Raw genomic sequence first — 13,899 nt, forward strand, 5'->3', positions numbered from 1 at the left:
GGCAGATCTACTTCACATAGAAGATATTCTAGAATTTCGTCGTAGGCTGTCAGCTGAAGCAGACCGTAACAGATTTCAGAATATCTCATAGCCTAGACGCAAACAAACTTTATAAAGCTTGCGGTTGCATAAGGTATAGACTTGTGAATTGTAGAAGGGTTTAACATTGAGCTTGTTGGTGAATTCATAGTAACTTGGGAACAGCTCTAAAGGACGCGGCAAGAAAGACAACACATTAGCACAGACAAATTTTAGTGACTAATTGAGACTAGCATTGTGATGCTCGCAAATGCTGTATATCAGCCTTGCGCTTAATCATGCCGTGCAGTATGGTCTTCCCCTGCATGGTTGTAACAATAATTTGCCGCTGGTCGCAAAGCTCTCGAATTCCATAACTATAGGCATGACCGCCGGTGCTTGCAAAAGTACCTTGCTCTACCAAATGACGAGTTCTCTATAGATGTGTTAGTTATCTTGGCACCAGCGGTACGAAACAAACCGGCACCATAGGTACGAAACAATGCGGCCTATCAGTGCTGGGACCCATTTCCATCAAAAATACACATTTCTTTAGCGTGCTTTCTTTTATTCATGCAACAACATCTTCCAACATGAAATTCACGGAGAAGTGTGAATAATTTCTTCGAGCAACGCGTCGGAAAATGAATCAAAACGACTTTTTTCGCGTCTACGACATATTGAGAAATGTCATTTCTTTGGATGGGGAAACAACGACAAAAACGAAAACCTCAAGCATTAGTACTAGGAGACCTACGTTGCATTTTTGGGGGGTTCGTTTATTTTGCCCCACCTTCCATGCAGTGATACGGATAGCCTAGTAGGGGAGCATATACTTGTGCTCGACGCATTCTTCAACGTCCCATGTTTTGTTCACGCCGCGCAGCTTCGTCGGCGCATCATTCTCCGGAGGCAGGAAAAACACAAAGGAGACGCAGGTTCTCGAAGGAAGGACTTGATGCTCTCGAAACTAGCGGCGTCTGCATTTGAAATGCACCTCCCACTCGAAGACTTGCGAAAAAGTGCCAACAGCTGAATAATTCAACGAAAAAAAAACTGCCGTGTTCCTGTTTCCCCTCGACATTTACTGAATCCTTATTCATCCTTTCTTCGACGTTCTGGGTTTTCTGTTGCCTTTATTGCCGATGTACCACTACTTTTCTTTATTCTTGAGGGGTAGTTGTTTTTCTCGTTGACGGTGGTTTCTGAACCCCTGTCGGCCGTGGTCATCTCGTTCGAGGTATATGCGTCTGAGCGATGCTTGTGCGCCATTTGCTTCCCCTTTTGAACGAAGATACACAAGACGCCGTGTCAACCCCTGAAAAATTCAACGCGAGAGAATTTTTGAAGGAAGGCGATGTCTTCGAGTACCCAGCGAGTTTTGAAATGCAAAAAAAAAAAGAAAAACGAAGTGAAGTGCTAAGGAAACCACAAATGTTGTGCCTACAAGAGATTTTTCTCATGCGAAGAAACAAATGTTTGTGTCGCGGAGAAATAAAATTGGCGAGTGTCACATGTGCTATAGAATGCATGGCATTGGCTGAAAGATAAGTTACGGTGGGCGTTTGAAACAAAGCCGGATGGGCCACGAAGGTACGCGGACGTCTACGTGGAGTGTTGGAGGAGGTCGCTTAGCGCGTGCTGTATCGTTCTCAGATTCGAATACAGCTCGGAGATAGAACTGCTTCTCGAAATGATTTTGTTACCGACTAATATGTTACGAAAAAGAAACTTATTTCATTTTGAGTACCCCGCTCACTACTGGAGGTACCCGATTATTCCAACATTTGCTACCCTAGTGCAGGGTAGCAAACCGGAGGTTTCGACTCTGGTTAACCACCCTGCCTTTCTCTCATTTGCATCTCTCTCTCTTTCCAACATTTACTGTACTTGTATAACTACGATTGGTAAGCGCAGAGTTCGTAACATTTATCAATAAACAATGTAGTTAGTGCTACAAGTGGGTGTCAGATAATTATACCGAACGCAATTAGCGCAACTGTGTACTAAGTAGCTAGCCTAAAACGCATATATCGAACCCATTCTTGCATATTAAAGTGTGGGTTCGATAAATGCGTTATAGGTTAGAAGGCTTGTATCTGAAGGCATTAAGTGCATTTGGAATTTGTAGCTGAAGTCCAATAGCAACAGTGACTACCTTGTCTGTCTGAAGTGCTTCTAACTTTACACTTAGCGGCCGCAGTTATGAGAAACAGTGAATGCTGGAATAACTATGTAGTAACCACAACGAGTCACTTTTTTTTTTAAGGAGTTCATGCTTGAGGTGTTCACGTCTTCGTCTGTGACGGCACAGCAGCCTATACAAACTCTGACAACACAAATATGATCCAAACACTTTCGTAGAGTGCAGTATTTTGGATTCGAAATTATTTTCGTGATAAACATTTTGCGTAATCGCATACGAGTTAATTTGAGAAAAGAAAAACTGAACACAAAGTGCACTAAGATACACAAATGGCCGCTCCATCAGATAAGTATAAGGTATCCAACCTGGTTACAAGCAATAGTTTCGCAGCTAGGAATGACTGAGCAACAAATGATCGAAAAAGAGCGGTAACCGAGGGGCCCGATTGTTGTTAATCGCAACCATATGTAGCCAAACAGATAACGAAACCAAGGAAATCACGAGGCAAGTTAATTGAAGTGAAGCAATAATAAGTTAAGGGGAAATGAAACTGGATGACCAAAGGACAACTTGCCGCAAGCAGCAGACAAAACCCACGACCTTCGGACTCACAACTTTCACGGCGAGGGTCAGGAATCCGGCGGCTTTGATGCCTTCAGGCAGAACACGAGGAAGCGTACGATCATGATCGAGCGCAACATGTTTATAGTGAGTGAGCTGGTTCCTAATGGAATCGTCCAGCTGGGTCGTGCTTTCACAACTTGCAAATGGTCGCTAAGCATCAACTGCGCTTTCACAAATACCAATGGAAGCTTCGCTTCAACGGATTACAACACTGCGTGGGATCTGCAGATTTCTTTTTGTCCACTTTTATTTCCCATTAATCTATCGCTTCGACAGTTAAATCATTACTACATCTAGCTTCCCTTTCGCTTCATCATTTGTAGGCTTCATGTGGTTGGTAATATGTAATGGTCCACGATTCATCCGACTTGTACACATAAAATTACTGTACGTTCGTCATAGCGCGAGCAGGTAATTGGGCGGACCTTATTAGCTATGCGTTCAGTTACAAAACCACGAAAGCAAAATTTTTTTGACCTCACTAAAACCTTCCAATGGCACATTTGTAGAAGCATGTGTGAGGAACAAACAAACCGGATATATGAAGCCCGATCGACGATAACAGCACGCGTCGGCCCCCACGAAAGTTTGCTAAAATATAAAAAAGAAATCTTGCAGCCACCCCTATTCCGCTGTCTTACGATACGAATTGTGGACATAAGAGTTCCGGATATCGAATGTCGAGTTGGATAAAACAAGTGAAATTGGCATAAATGTTGGTTAAAAAAATGGTTTGTCTGTTCTGCATAGAGCATGAGTCGCTATGCTGACGATGTTTACAATAATCAGCCGAGTTCGACTGTATTATTCAATCCGTAACGCGTGGAGGCTCAGTGACTGCAGTGTTTAGCTATACTAAAAACCCCGGGGCCTCATTTGTGGCAAAGGCGACGGCATTTTTATGAAAGCCTAAAGTGAAAGCACCCGTGTTCTACGCTTTGGGCCGGAAGGTAAAAATACCAGGGGGTTGAAATTAAGATCTCGGCATTACGACGTCGCTCATAGCCTTGTGTGTTGGTTTGAGACTCTAGAACTTCATAACTAAATTTGGTACGCAGTAGCGCAAGATCAAACGTAAGGTGACCGATTCGACAATTATGTAGGGGATAACGAAGTCCTGAAGGATGCATAGGAGCGATGCACAATTATCAATAGTTTAATCATTTTATGAGCATCAATACTGCAAAAACACCATGCGTAGTACCATCGATAGGACACAATCGCAAGAGTTATTGAACGCACTATCGATAGCGCCGTCGATAGTGCACTATTGATAAGGCAAAATGAAGCAACGTGACAGTGCATCATAAGCGTGATGACGTTTATGACGTTCCTGTGTTCCCCAACTGCGTCAACTGATAGTTACTTAGGGTGAGTTCTCGTGAAGCTTAGGCAAATACCGCTAGCCAAGAATTGCAACTTTACAGATACTGCTGTCAGTAGCGAACTATCGTAATACTATTCATAGTACTATTGACACTACGAATAACGATTAAGTTATTGTTACGCTATCGGTAGTTTCCTTATCGCAATGTTATTGTTATTGTTATTGGCTAATGTTATTGATAATAGTACCGTCAGTTTTCTTTATTAAACAATTACTCATTTAAATATTATTGATGCTATTCGTAAGCAATTTACTCAGTTCTTCATTAACTAACCTTTCATAAATAACTTTTCGATTAGAACCATCAGAATTTAATTACAGCATAAACTTTAACTTCTACGTGATGTAGAATTCCTGCAAGGATTGAGTGGCAAAATCCAATGGGGTACGTTGGTGACCACTGTAACATTTATGTTCCCTGACGTGTTTAGTGCAATTGAATATCAGAGCCGAGAAATTACGTATCCAATACCCAGGATACACACATACCTTTTCACGTTTGCTCGCACTCATCTAGCAACAAACGCAGCGCTGGCATCACATACCGCACTGCTTTCAAAACACCTATCTGACTTGTGTGTGAAATCTCCATTGAGTAATTTTTCAGAACCGGAAGTTACACAAGGCTCTACTGCATGATCTCTTCCTTCGTTCTTGAATGTTCGCTGCAGTGTACTTAGCATATTTATCATTTGACGTTATGGTAGCGTGCGTTCTGCCAAAACTTTAATTCAACTGCCAACACTAAATTTGTTTCTGATAAGACGAGCACAGTAACTCAGTGCTACTAAGAAAAAAAATTCATGTCAACATAAGCACAAACGTTCGCTTACTGAAGAATAAAAGCGAGGTTTATTCTTATCGGGAGAGACAACAGTCCACGTTGACAAGCAACTCGGTTGTATCAATGGGCAAAAACTTTCGCGAGCAAGGACGTGGAAAGGTGGACAGCAGGGCTACGGTAACCACAATTCTACGGCAGGTTGTTTCAGTTTCTCAAGAGCTCCATAAACTCTTTTTGCTTTGCTATAGCCTTTCGGTCCAATCGATTCAGGCTTCTGCCGCTCCTTGCGTAAGTCGTGTCCTCTTTATCTTCACCCAGAGAAGACGACGAAAAGTCGTCAGCGCCTCTCGCCTCCGCAGACGATCTCTTCTCGCCAGCCGACGCAGGAGGGCGTCGAAGTCCCCCATCCACTTCTGAAGCGCCATCTGGTGGAGTCCACGGAAGGGCCTCCGCACGCACTCGCCCGAAATTTCCGTCGTCTAACCATATAACCCCGGCAGAAGCTGGCGAACTCGGGACAACATGTGCGATTGGGGACGTCGAGGATCCGCCGCTTTCGATGCTTCCTGTGGGAGGGGAACCGACAACTAGTATGGCTGACTCAGCTTCGCGCATGTTCTTCCTGCCATCGGTCCGAGGGCCTTGGCCCTGGCCGTGGACGCTGCGGGGTGCATTTATGGCGGGCTCAAATGTGTTTTTCCCATCGGCATCGGTGTAGCTGCCATAGTCCTCCAAGCGCCGACCACCTTCCTGATCCTGGACATCGGCGTCGCTCAGTGTGAACACCAGGGCGATGGAAGCGGCCACCATCAGCGCCACGACCACGACCGAGATCTGGACGAACCACATGGCGTACCTGCGAGACGTAAACAAGCTCCCAACACTCGCCGTGGTGACTGAGCGTCTGACATATCCGCATAGCACACGGAATTGGGTGCGAGGCACTGCTTGGGCTGTCTTATTTCTAGAGGGCAGATTAAAAGAACGTTCGTTTAAATATGGGCACGCACACGCGAAAGAACGCGAGGTGGCCAAAAGAATTGAAACCTTGCACTTACCCGTCTCTCACGGCTTGCGTTTTTCTCTAGGGACGCCCAGATCAATCGGTCAATCAACAAATCATGCCAACACAAGCAAGGCTTCGTGGGTAAATGAGAACATGGACCTTGAGTCGTCTGAATGTATGACGCATACAATCCCTTCTGGCGAGAACTCAGCACGGAAATGGCACTTTGCGCTAACACAGCAAGAGCGTAATTTACGAGGCATTTTCTAGCCGTCATCTTATTTCAGTAATAGCGAAATGCAAATAGAATCGTATAGTTAGGCTCTGGGTCATGCTGTATAAACACAAGTGGTACAAGTTAATCAAATTGCCCCTCCCCCCCCCCCCCCCCCCCCTACGGCGTACTTCATATATGAGATCGTGCATTGACGCGTAAAATTCGAGAAATTAGCTAACGGCGCGACGACGGCGGCCCGAGGACAACAGAACTGCTACACGGTGACGTCGGTGGCATCACAACGCTTTCTTCGCTGGGCTACTCCCCGAAGTGCAGACACTTCTTCTCCTACCATCTTTAATATCATGCAGCGATGCCAAGCTCTGTGGTAGTCGCTATAAACGAAGCTGTGGTGAGCCATTAAGTCTAAACGGCGTAGCAGCTCGACAAGAGACTCGCAACAGTTCGGTTACGAACGCACCAGGCGACCGTCTTACCAGGCGGCCAGGAAGAGCGACAGAGTGCCATCACTTCCCAAAGCATGTGATTCTTCACACGCCGCAAACCTCTTCTACGATGGCGCATATTCTCCGCACATGGGTAACCCTTATCCTATTTATGCGTCTAGATACGTCGAAGCGAGTCTTCTGAATCCGAAGGGACACGATTTTCCCGCTCCCATCGTGTATTCGAAGTGACTCCTAGGTAACAGCTTCCTCTCATGGAAAACAGCTGGGTAGAAGGTGGTGCAGGGATACGAAAGTAATTGAATCTTCGTGCAATGTGCGTCATCAGAACAGCGTTGGACCACCTACAACAGTGTGACCTACTAAAGCTGATGTGGTTGTTGTTGAGCTTACTTAAGTGTCGGGGGTTCCTATACCAACTGCAAACATTTTTTTTGTTTTGTTTAGGAAATCAGATTTCTCTGAAATCTGCGAGTTCTTCTAAACGGAAGCTTCTCTGAATGAACCACGAAACATCCCTCGAACGTACGGCGTAAAAGCACCAAGTATTGCTCTAATGATGCCCATCTGAAATGCGTGGAAGAAAAGCCGTGGTACGATATTACGTGAAATTGTCACGACAAAATGACAAGGAACACAGAAGCCAAGCTGCGTGGCTTGTTTGTTGAGCGCGTTGAACTGCGCAGCTCGGCCGCTTACGATGGGCTGCTTGGCGTTGTGCTATTATGTGCGGTGCTTTTCCCTACATTCGTGTTCCGGGTGGCTCCACAGTGTTGCACCGCAGTTTGTTGCTGGGAGTTGTGCCTTACGTGCGCGCGCTCTGCAATCCTGGTCTCTAAAAGCGAATAGCTTTCTTTATTTTTTTCTGATTACCATGCCCGTTATCATGGACACGGTCTCAAGAACGGAGCAAGTCCGGAGCGCAGCTCTCCTCCTGATATGTCCCCCAGTCCTCCTCCCAATGCGTTTCGAGCTATCGATATAAAGCTATTGATATCTATTGATATCTATCAAAGTCGAGCTAATAATGAAGGAACGAAATCAACACGTTCTCACCACTGCTGTCGCCTTCCTTTTGGCGCCGGGCTGTTTATGCTCAGGACGGAGTGCCGAAGGCCCTCCGGCACCTCCACTACTGACGACGGGGACCGCGAACGCCGACCGCGTTGCTGTCGGTGCTGTTCGAGCTTCGGTTCCCTCACTTTGTGCTTCTTTGGTGCTGCGGGAAACATTGGCTCGGTCGAACAGGTCGTCTCCTCTATGTCTTGCTCGATCCAGCTAGAGCCACAGGCCGAGCTGTCGGTGAGCGCAATCATCTCGGGCTCCGCTTCGCCGTCCTCGCGGTTCAAGTCCGCGGCCAATTGGCTGGTCTTCTTCTTGAACTGCGGTGTACAAAATCTTGAAAATGGAACAGTGTATAGAAGGTATCTGAAAACAATCGGGAAGCGGCGGTAATACTGTTTGGTCGACGAGACTTTCAGACCATTCAGTGGCATGAATTGCGGTGTGAGCGTTAAGCTCGAAATAAATGCAGTACTAAAGTCAAAACGTTGCAAAAGTAAGTTCTACGCAAAGATGTCGCGACCAATTTGTGCTTTAACGACACCTGCCGCAACTAAACCACCAGGTATCGTTGCAGAAACGTGAGCTTTCGGCCCTTCTTAGCGTTAACCTGTTTCACGTGATAAAGACCGCGGATGCGCACAGTCCATTCCTCTCGCATTTTATTCTTAATTTCGCTCGTCTTGACTTAGTCCTCGGTTGTCTTCATATCAAATTCAGAATAACTGTGCGGACCGAGCCTACAGCGACTATCGGAGTCGATATTAGGTTCGCGTGCTTTACACATTAGCGCAAAGTAAAAAAAAAAAAATGTGGTCTGCATACAGCCTGCCACCAACTCCACGCAGAATCACGAGCGCCAGCGCTTGTCCCAGCCAATTAGAAACGAGACCACGCCGTGTGTTCCACCTCGCCGATAGCGCTGCTCACCGATAGAGCGCTGCTAATCCTACTGCAATGTTTCCATTATTAATCGGGTGAACCAGATGCGGATAACGGAGGATCCCCCATGGTTGTCTTGTGTCTTCGGCTGACGCGACCAGTAGCTTTCTTTGCTCTGCCGACAGTTACTCGGGCTGTACGCTATGCAAGCCACCGCAAGGACCTCCTCATTCCTATTTCTCGATCAAGATCCTGTCCGGCTACGTGCCACGTCATTGCCACGAGATATCGCGCAAGCTCCACCGCGAGTGTCTCTTACCATTTTGCAGCTTGCTCTAAGCGTGGCTTCGCAGAAGGACCCCTGGTTGCACCAGCACGATTTGAATGCACCTCTTCTTTTGCCTTTTGCCTGTGGTGCTTGCGCCACCTCGTGCCAGGTTGACTACGGGCGTGGCTCGTACAACCGAGAAAGACGACGACTGTTGCAATTGGTAGAAACGGTGGGTATGTGCCATGTTTTTAAAAGCACTTCACCTTCAACGAATTGAAAGCTGCGTCGGTGTCGCACAGGAGCTTCTGATTTTTAATTGGTAAGATGTGCTGGCCCCACCTGTATTGTCCTCTTCATTAAACGTTCATTGGCACAAAAGACGATGCGAACATTTTTAGTCACAATGACGGCTCGATACTACCAGGATGATAACATATGGAAAGTACTGAACATTACATACACGGCACGTTTAAAGAAATGACCGAATCCGCATGGGTACAGTAATATCTAACCACGTAGAGCCACAGAAGTGCTCACTATTCAGGAGTTCCAAGCTTTAAAATAAATCTTTTGAACTTAGGATGACGTTATCTCTGGTGTATATATAAATAAACCAGAGGCATGTCAAATGTATCAGTTCTTGCTCCGCTTTCGTTTAATAATTCGTGATGTTTCGCACTTCATCAGACAGTTCAACAACATCTTCAGGACAAGGGCATTACGTTTTCTTATTCATCGTGGAACATCAGTACGCTCTACTTGACTTTACACTCTTATTTGCGTGATCTCGAGTCTTGTCTTGATGGACTTCCATTCTTATCACTAGTAGATGTTCATTGCTTATTGTCAAATCCGGCTTTGCTTCCACTTCATTATCAGCATGTGGCGATTCCGCAACTCACATCAGTAATATGCTTGGGGATTACTTACAACAATAATATAAACTCATAGAAGAACGTCAAGGCAAGCGTTCGAAAAAAAAAATACTCAGTGCCCTTCATTTCTGTGAAGAAGGATGACTAGCGAAGCTATGCATGTGGGCCCCTTTTACTGGCGAACTGCACCTCCACCACCGGTCGGCCCGGCATTGGGCTATCTTCGGGATCGGCCGACGCATGAGGAGTGCCTAAAGCCTGCTTCCCTTCCGCCGCGGGTCGGCCCCGCATTGCAATATCTTCGTTTTTTTTCTGCAGGCGGACACGGTAGTGGGGAAAGTAGCCCTTAACAGCTTCGCTGTAAAAGAAAAAAAAGAACGCGTCGGATATGCTGTTGCGTTGCTTGAGCAATAAACGCAAAGGTATGAGCTGGCACCGACCTACAATATTATTTAACCGCCTTGGGGGGGGGGGGGGAATTGGGGGGGGGGGGGGGGGGTTGGTGTTGGGTTGCAAAGTCCGATGGCGTGTGCGTGTGTACACACGCATACACAAACAAACATACCGTGCGCGTGGTCACTGGTTATCGAAACCAACCACCGGACTAACATGGGTCTCTGAGTATGTGGCAGTGTATGCATACGTGTCGCTCTTCAACCAAACTCTTTCACGCCCATATGCGTCACCGCAGAAGCGCCACAAGGTACACACCGCTGCTCGAAGAGACTCCGTGACGCCGACTTGGAGCACTGTGCACGTGCGACTCGGTCTGTGCCGGTCTACAATGATCCTCTTTGATACCGACTTGGGTGACTTGGTATGTCCCAGTAGGCGAGTGCCGCTCTACAATGAACTTCTTTGACGACAACTGATGCAACTAGGTATGTGAAAATGACAGTTAGGGAAAGAAAGATCCCTTAAATTTCCCCGTTGCTGAGCGGAATCGAGCCCACGTCACAATGGTTCAGGCTCAGCGACCCGACGCCTTAACAGGTTGCGCCACAAATGCACTTGATATGTGCTACTTTTTCAATGAATGCCTTCATACACCAGCGCTTCATCGACCTGCACCGTGAATGCACTGCGCATGTGGCGCTCTTCAATGAACCCGTCGCCAACTTGGGTGACGATGTGCGTGACCCCGAAAGTCCATGACGTACCTTAAGAATGCGAAGACATCAAAATGAGCTCGCGACAGTATTCGTTCTACGCGGGCAAAGTCATCCGGCCTAGGAATCCGAGGGCCCTGGCTATTCGCCGCGCCATGTACACTTTGTGCTTCGGTTGACATGTCTTTCTTATTAGTTGACCAAGAGGCTAGGTGGGCCACCCGCCGTGGTTGCTTAGTGGCTGTGGTGTTGGGCTGCGAAGCACGTGGTCGCGGGATTGATTCCCGGCCATGGTGGCCGCATTTAGATGGGGGTGAAATGCGAAAACACCCGTGTAGTTAGATTTAGGGGCACGTTAAGGAAACTCTCGTGGTCCAAGTTATTCCGGAGTACCCCACTGCGGCATGCTTCATAATCAAATCGTAGGTTTGGCACGTAAAACCCGATAATTTAGTTTAGGCTAGGTGGGCCGATCGCGGAGAAATGCAGTCTCTGGCGCAAAGTGGATAATACCCAACTCTATTGGCGCTAGGTATGCCCCTACAATTAATTTTACTTACTTGGGACTAATTCTCGATTTACGCCTTGTTGAGACCTGCATTCTCATATCTTTTGCGAATCGCTACGACGCTTTCGAGGCGCAAAGAGACCGTTAATTTTTCTGGAAATGGTTAACAGATACCCAGATCCCTGATACGACAAATCCTCGTGAAGTCAGCAAAGAAGACCTAGTCCTAAAATAGAATTGAACATAAGCTCTGCGAATGCGCTGAAGTTTCCTTCTGAAATTCGACTGTTTGATTGCTGATGTTTAACGTACCAAGGCAACAGTTGGGGCTATGTGAGACGCCATAATTGTAGCGTTCCAGATTACTGCAGCCACCTGGCAATGAGGCTGTGCTGCTAGTCGCTGCTTCGGTTTCTGCTCGCGGTCGCGTTATTCTGGTGAGGGCAGGTTGTAAAAATGTTCCGGTGCCGTTCGTTGTGTACGCGTTAAACAAAGCCAGATGATCGAAATAAAACCACAGCTCCCCGCTACGGAGTTTCTAGTAGACCATGAGCTGGCATAAGACGCTGAAGTCTACAATCCCATTGGTTACACCACAGCGTCACGTCAAATGTACGGTGTGGTATTCCAGTAGTGAGAAGGTAACGTAGACTTAAAAGGTATTAAGGAAGCTATGAAGCAAAGACAGTGGCTGTCTGGAACATTGCATTATATAGGAAATTAGGCAAAATTTGAACTGGAAGAAATTCTGTCCAACCGATTATTGAATTCTGCAATCGAACGAAGTACATTCGCTATCGGCGGATCCTTTACAATGCTTGACGTTTCAGTGTATCTGAAATTCAGTAGCTGACAGAAACAAAAAAGCAACGCTGATACTTTAGACTGCAAGCAAGCACACGTTCGGACATTTTTTCTTCGTTCGTAAAAGAACATGTGCTAGAAAAAGAACATGTAGTAGAAAATTAGGTATCCCATGAAATGCTGCTGTCAGAACACACCTTGATCGTGTAGGTATGACGATACTGCGTATCGCGCATCCTGTTATTTTTTTTTTTTTTTACCAAGCGAAGTTTACGGATCACAAGATTTCAGGAAAAGCTGACTACCTCCACCAGTCTCACAACCCAACCTAGTGATCGTTTTTACAGCCTCCACTAATGCATGCCAGCAACATTGTGATGTTCGTTCGGTTGTAGTGGCTGCTTCTACAGGCTGCTCGGAAATTCGACATTTTCTGAGATAGCGTGGCCAGTAAGCATTTTAGTTGGCAGTACGTTTGGCATAGCTGTTTACTTATTCCATTATGAGATCGCCGTGTCCATTCTGTGAAAACTTCAGTACAAACTGCGAACGCCAACAATGTTTCTTCTGACACGATATGAGCAACCGAGTGTTATTAGAGGAGCACTGGCGCAATACTTTTATCTTCTCCTTTCGGTTGTGATAAGTAGCTAACGAGCCAGTTATCATGGCAGAAATACTAGTTTGTTTTATCACGCGACGGTTTATTATCTAGAGCTTTATTTATAGAGATTAGCCAAGGTTTCGATTTCATAGAGCAACGAGAGGAGACAGAAGGTTCGTAAACACAGCTGGCCACGTGATCGAGCAATAACTGTGACGCGAACGCTAACGTGCGAGATTTGTTGTTGCTGGATTTTCTCCATCTACGTATTCCCGTTCGCCGCGTGATGTCCTCGCCTACCTCGTCGTCATCGTTATTTCGTCCTCCAGCAGTGACAATTATGTGCAGACGAGAGGCATCGCAATACTAGATGTGGCCGGTCACTTCTAGGTGCGTAGGAATCTTCAAACCCACCTACCTTCCCACTTGGCAACCTTGATGTAGCGACTGATTTACTTTTAGCAGCAGCCGATGGGAGGCGACAGAGGTTCATGCTAGCACCGACTGGACACCAGCTGGCCTCCCCTTAGATCAAGGCAAATTACATTTTTTTCTTAAACAGGCAAGTAAGAGTGCCGTGTATTATATGAACCACAGAGAGAGTAAATTGAGATCTTTCTGTATATTTTCAATAAGGCAAAGCAGGAGCAAGCATAACATTTTTTATATCTACTCTCGAAATTCGGCTGCTCATCAGCAGTGTCCACGCTCGCCCGAACTCCGTCCACTTCTGCTGCGGAGGGTGATCGAGGGGAAACCCTTCCGTGCCACTAGGCATTCCATCTAGACTATCCCGAATCGAGAAAACAGTTCTCTGCTGACTATGGCTACGAGTGTCTTTCACGAATGCATTTGCTTGCCGCATCGGAATGACTGACAGTGCTGCCTGTAATAGTTGCGGCAGCGTGGAAACAATCGAACGTATCCTCTGTCATTGTCCCTGCGGACATCTCCCAGAGACAGCCGCTCGTGACGGTGTTGGCACACCTCGATGACTGGCCACTTTCTGAGCAGATAATCTTGGATGCCGGCAAACGCGACCTTCACACCAGAAGGCGGTGAAGGCGCTACTGAAGTTTTCCCGATGAAGCAACCTGCTTAAATGACTCTGACACTCCTGCGTTCCTCTGTGTGT

The 13,899-nt window shown here is 46.6% G+C and overlaps 1 protein-coding gene across 2 annotated transcripts in view; it reads left to right on the forward strand.

Annotated features, from left to right (window-relative positions):
* LOC126527645 (uncharacterized) overlaps nt 1-13,899 on the forward strand; it is a 202,351-nt gene that overhangs the window by 81,470 nt on the left and 106,982 nt on the right. The window lies entirely within an intron of this gene.

Source organism: Dermacentor andersoni, chromosome 9 (assembly GCF_023375885.2).
Source record: "Dermacentor andersoni chromosome 9, qqDerAnde1_hic_scaffold, whole genome shotgun sequence".
NCBI lineage: Eukaryota > Metazoa > Arthropoda > Arachnida > Ixodida > Ixodidae > Dermacentor > Dermacentor andersoni.